We start from the raw sequence: 6,313 nt of genomic DNA, 5'->3' as shown, positions 1-6,313 counted from the left end.
AGCTTCTGTTAAGGAAAAAAGACTTTGCATCCTTCTCCCATACTGGAACCCCCTTTTCACTCTACTTCTTCTGCCATTCTTTTAATGCCCGAGTTACCACCTTTACATTCTCAGACGTGTCTTAAACTTTTGCATGCCCTTGCAGTTCTGGAACATTGGTGAGATTCCTTCTCTGATCAGCACTCCAGAGGAGGACAGCTCCTCCAGGAAAATAAAAACTTTCCGAACCCCCAGTCTGAGTGAGAAAGAATACAGCCAGTGGAACAGTTTCTGCAGGAAGCCAAGAAGCTACCCCTCTCCCAATTCCCCCAACATATGTGAGCGTGAACTTTCTGTTCTCTTTTCCCACAGCTCCAAGGGAACTGTCCTGCGTCCTCACTATAAAGAAGTTTAGGGCCGGAACTAGGTCATCCTTCCAAAGGGTCTGGTGGTGGGTTGCCTCTAGGATTTAATTTCTCTTCTCTCCACCAGCCTTCAGTTGGCCTTGTCCCTCTTCCCTTTTGGTTCCTCGCTGTCGCCTTCCCCAGCAGCAGTGACGGGTGCTATCGCGGGTTGGATTGGAGCTGGAGCTCAGACGGGACCCCGGGGGTGGAGGAGTGGGGGAGGGAAGTGTGGGTAAGGGGGAGGTCAGCTCTGGCGGGCGCTCTGGGGACCCTGCGCTGCCCCCTCCAGCAGCAGGAGCAGCACAGCAGCGTCAACAGCCGCAGCCACGGTGGCCACAGCAGCGTGAGAGTGAGGCTGGAAGCGCAGCGCAGCCCAGAGCCCAGGGACGCCGGCGCTCGCCCGAGCCCAGCGGAGCCGAGCGCGCAGCCAGGCCGCCACCGCTGCTGCCTCGTAGATGCCATCACAGCAACAAAGAGCTCGCTGAGCTGAGAGCCTTGGCGGCGAGAGCTCGCCTGGAAGGCTCGGCACCGTTTCCAGGAGCTGGGCTGCAGCCGCAGGAAGCGCCTGTAGGGTCTGGGGGAGGAGAGAGGGCAGAAGATGGCCCAGAGGAGAAAGCCCCCCAGCACCAAGGGTGAGTTCCGCTCTATTCCCACCTCGCGTCCCATCCCACCTCCCGCCTGAGGTCCTCCCCTCTGGCCTGCCTGTTTCCATCCAGACTCTACCAAGTGGGAGGCTGCCTGCCGGGGAAGAGTTTGCCTTCTCTGAGAGGTGGGGGGCCCCAGCACTGCTGCACCCCCTTTGCCTCTTGGGGACACTCTGACAGGAGTTTGTCCTCTTTTTGTGACCTGGGAAGAGCTGGAGACTCTCTGTCACCCCACCCCTTTTCTACCCCATGAGCTTGGGTATCTGTTGCACCCTCCTCCTCTCTCAGGGTAGTCTAGGTAGTGGGAAGAGAAGCTAGAGTCTCATCCAAAAAGGAATGAGGCCGTGTGTGTGTGTGTGTGTGTGTGTGTGTGTGTGTGTGTGTGTGTGAGAGAGAGAGAGAGAGAGAGAGAGAGAGAGAGAGAGAGAGAGAGAGGGAGAGAGAGTTTTTCTGTGGTCTCTTCTATTCCCTCCTCCCAACCTCCCCCTCCTCTAGGGTAACTAGTTCTGCATCCATTTTCCCAACCTCCATTCTCAGGAGGAGATAGGAGTTGTCTGGCTCTCCTTTTCCTCCGTGGTCAAGGGGACTTGCTGCCAGCCGGTCATCGCAGGCTATTTCCCTGTATCCGACTGCCTAGGCGGCAGTGACTCCAGCTGAGCAAGCCCCCTGTTGCTCCTTCGGAACCAGGGCTTCCGAAGTTGGAAAGTTCAGGGGGAGAAGCGACAGCTGGGAGGGCAAGGAAGACCTTGTTGCTGGGGTGACTTGAGGCATCTTGGCGTGATCCAGGCTGAACTTGGGAGGGAGCCTCCTGGGTGGCATCGCAAAGCACCGTGCGTGTGGGAGCAGGGGCGCTGGCAGAGGTTATCGCTCGCCCGGCTCCCGAGCTCCCGCTGGGAACCGGCAGTGCCCAGGAGGTGCCCGCAGCACTGCGGAGAGAGCAGGCAGCTCCGCGCCATGCCCGGCGGGGAAGCCTGTGCTGGGGAAACTGGACCTGAACCCTGTGGGGAGGAGGAAACCGAGGCGTTTGAAGTTAGAGTTTGACCCAATGGGGCTAATGGCCCAGGAGGCGAGACTTACTGCGCGGCGGGGTTAGATAAAATCAGGACTAGGACTCGGAGATGGGAGGGTGTATTATTAAATACATCGGCTTGATCCACAGCAGCATGCTCGGCTTAGGCATGCTTCTCGCTCTTCTCCCCCACGTCTTGCTTGTGGGAGCTTAGCTCCACTCTAGAGGTCACTAGGGGGACACAAGTTTATCTTGGTGCTGCAGCTTGCTTTTTAATTCCACCGGAGTGCTCAAATCGCTTATTGGAAAGGGTTTAAAGCCACGACCCTGAATCTTTTGGAACGTGTTACTACAAAACACCGGGGATGTTCTGCTTGAAACAATAATATATGTGTAATAATTTTATTGCAGTGCATTTCTTTAAAAACATTACAGCTCCTGTAAAATAGGAGAGGCCTTGACAGACTGATTTCCCCCTCTCCTAATGAATTAGCACACGTTTATAGCAGTGGATGACTAAAGAATGAGAATGCAGTCATCAACAGTTTCCTTACCGTAATATGAAAGAATTAGTCTGAACCCAGATTGACAAGGTGCATTAGCTGCACTTTTGGTTCACTCGCTTTTTATGGAACCATATGGCACCATGAAGGAAACAGAAGGATTGGTTTTCAGCACTGCTGATGTGGCTAGCCATTGGCAGGAATGCATTTCATACCCACCCCGAACCTTGCAGATTGTAAATGGTCCGTGAAGAGTGGAAAAAAATGTTAGAGTTTTACAGTACATGCTGGCTAGAGACAACCTCACCCTTGAAATTAATATTGATAGAAACACAAAAATATGTGAATGAGACCAAATTAATGAGAAGTGAACTCTCTCTAGAATAGGTTTGATTTAAAGATACCCTTGTCCCCCCCCCCAAAAAAAAACCAAGAACTTGTTGTGTTTTGTATGCTAAGATTGTGTGTATTTTCTTAAATTTGATAGTGAAATAATTGAAGAATGGTAGTTAGCAGAGTTCTGTTATTTAAGTGTTCATTGTTCCTTTTGAAGAATTAATGATCAAGCTTTCCTAGGACAGTCTCAATCTCAAGAAATTTTATTCAGTTCTTTAAAAATAATGTTTACTCATGCTATGTGTTTTTCTTAAAGAGATAGTTATTGAGCTCTTATTGACTTGTGTTTATCTCTCTCTTAACCAATGTTAAGTTTCTTTTTTTGTTACCAGTTTATTTAATCTTTTCTTAGAAGGAATGATACTTTTTTTAATCCTTGGGGTTTCAATTTAGCAAAGCAGGATTAATTGTGATATTTTATAGCTAACAAAAGCAACCTCAGGAAGCTGTAATCCGTTGACTTGCCTCAATTTTGCCTCTTTTTTAAAAAAATATATTTTATTGATTTTTTTTACAGAGAGGAAGGGAGAGGGATAGAGAGTTAGAAACATCAATCAGCTGCCTCCTGCACACTCCCTACTGGGGATGTGCTCGCAACCAAGGTACATGCCCTTGACCGGACTCGAACCTGGGACCCTTGAGTCTGCAGGCTGACGCTCTATCCACTGAGCCAAACCGGTTAGGGTTCAATTTTGCCTCTTAAGAGGAGAGCTCTACAAAAGCACCTGCCTGCAGGCTTGCTGAACTGCTCTCAGACATCTGCTTCTAAGCTACAACCACTAAACTGGGACTGCCTGGTAGAAACCCAAATGCTAAATTTCTAGGCTTTTTTTTTTGGTGGGATAACGGGGTGAACTCTTCTGGATAATAAACTATAGGTTTAGCAATACATTCCATGCTGTGTTGGTTATCATTTTTTGAAATCTGCTTCTCTGCTTAGCTACACTGCATGTGGAGAGAGATTATTCGTTGGAACATGTGACAGGCAAGTTGTTCATTGGCTTCTGAAGTCTTAGCAATAGAGATTACATGTCTAGAACAGCTAGAAACTGGCAAAAAGGAAATGCAGTTTATTAACATCAACAGAAGAATACAGTGAGTTGGCCATATTTCTCAAAGGTGACCAGCATTTATTTGTGATAACCTCATCCAAGGACAGCTTTGCAAAAAGGCAAAGGGAATATTTATCAAGCCAGTATTTATAATGTTTTCATGAAGAATGCTGTAGTCCATGGTCAACAAAAGTCTTATAAAAATGTTAGTTATGTTAGTCATAATGATATTAACACTCCCCACTTTTCCAATATTACTACAAGGACTTTTTACTCAATTACTTAAGTTTAAAAGTTAAGTTATGCCTGGGTCATCTATTTATGCATTCATTTAGTACTTATTTATTGAGCACTGAATATGTACCAGCTTCTGTGCAAAACGCAGAATGCAATGATGAACATAATAGGCAATGAAGAGTGTAGTAGGAGGGAGGCTAGGATGAGCATGTAAACAAATACATGAAAAAAAAATACACAGCGATTAATACCATGAATCAAATAAAATGTTTTGCAAGAAAGTAACTATGAGTTCACTTTAGATTGTCTGAAGAGGTGACATTTGAACTGGGAACCAAATGATGACGTGCAATTTGTATGCCAAAAACGAGAACATAGCACTACAGGCTTTAAGGTAGGAATGAGGTTGCAGCTTGGCCTGTTCAAGTGTAGGCGAAAGGTCCGTTTGGCAGAATTGTAGTATGTGAGGTAGAGCCAGGTTGGGAGAGGCCAGATCTTTTGGACTCTAAACAAAAGTAGGTTTTATTTTAAGTGCAGTGGGAAGTCGATTAGATACTCATTAGATGTTTGGGGTTACAGTCCTATCTTTGAGGGTAGTTTCAGGGAGAGCAGCTTTTCTATATCAAGTCCCTAGGCCAAGTAGAGCTACCCAATGGACTTCATTTTTCTAAAAGGTCCAATTATACTCAAGTATATACTCACCTGTTATATTCACCAAAATACCTATAATATTTTGGGCTCTGGTGTTGATAGCATCTCTAGGAATCTGTTTTTTTTTAAACAATCTTAAAGAAAATGAAGACTAATTCAACATTTTAGTAAAGATTAACAGATTAGTCACCCACCTAGCAAGCAAGTAAATCTTAAGAAAAACATTTTGTAGTGTTAGAAGGGAGGATTATAAAGAGTCTGAAATGCAGAAGGCAGCATGAGGGGTTCCTAGGTAATGAAAAGGGAGCCAGGGAATAAGAGTTGGGGAAGGGGACGTGGGAAAGCCCCTAAGACAACACCAGCCAGTTCATGATTTTGCCAAGAGCAGCAGAAGCCTGATGTGAGAATGTTCCAAGAGAAACACTCTAATCCAAGAACAAAGGGAGTTCAAACCAGGGTACCTTTATGTTTTTGACTGATCTTTTACTTGTGAAGCATAGCAAAAACATACAGGCTTTTATGTATTTTTTTATTTTTGTTAATCCTCACCTGAGGGTATTTTCCCATTGACTTTTAGAGAGAGTGGAAGGGAGGGGGAGGGACACAGAGAGAAACATCGATGTGAGAGAGACACTTTGACTGGCATTGATTGGTCACCTCCCACACATTCCCTGACTAGGGGTGGGGATTGAGCCTGCAATCGAGGTACGAGTCCTTGAAAACATATAGGCTTTTAAAAGATGTCTTTGATTTTACTTAATCATCATTAGCTTTTTCTTATAGAGTACAAATCTCACAGATGAAAAGAATTTAATGATGAAAACTGCCATTTGTCCTAGCCACTGTTTGGCTCAGTGGATAGAGTGTCGGTCTGTGGGCCTAAGGGTTCCAGGTTCAATTCTGGTCAAGGGCAGATACCTTGGTTGAAGGCTTCTCCCTGGCCCAGGCCCTCGTGGGGGCACGTGCAGGAGGCAACCAGTCTATGTGTTTCTCTCACGTCGATATTTCTCTCTGTCTTTCCCTCTCTCTCTGAGAATCAATGGAAAAATATCCTTGGGTGAGGATTAAAACAAAAAACACACACAAAAAAACCGCCATTTGTTCGGGGTGGCTGCTTGGCTTCTAGTTAGCAGAGAAATTACACTTTTGGGTCTCTGATCTTACTGTAAAAGTGTTGATGGTTGGGAGTAGGGGGAATTGGGGTCTGTTGGATGATTTTCTGCCCTTTGAACATTTGTGACTAGGTGTCATACTATTTAGGGAAGATATACATAATAATTATTTTAAAGCTCTCCACCGTCTTCTCCTCCCAACTGCTTCTTTGCCAATGATTAACAATAAAATAAAAAATAGGAGAGTTGCCAGACTGGTTTGGCTCAGTGGATAGAACGTCAACCTGCGGACTGAAGGGTCCTGGGTTCGATTCCGGTCAAGGGCA

At 46.0% G+C, this 6,313-nt stretch overlaps 1 pseudogene; it reads right to left on the bottom strand.

Annotated features, from left to right (window-relative positions):
- Window positions 1-627: 627 nt before the first annotated feature.
- Window positions 628-6,313, bottom strand: part of LOC102420629 — a 91,580-nt pseudogene continuing 85,894 nt past the window's right edge.

Source organism: Myotis lucifugus, unplaced genomic scaffold, assembly GCF_000147115.1.
Source record: "Myotis lucifugus unplaced genomic scaffold, Myoluc2.0 scaffold_25, whole genome shotgun sequence".
Classification (NCBI taxonomy): Eukaryota; Metazoa; Chordata; class Mammalia; order Chiroptera; family Vespertilionidae; genus Myotis; species Myotis lucifugus.
Note: the sequence above shows the minus strand (reverse complement) of the source record. Positions and strands in the feature narration are given on the sequence as shown.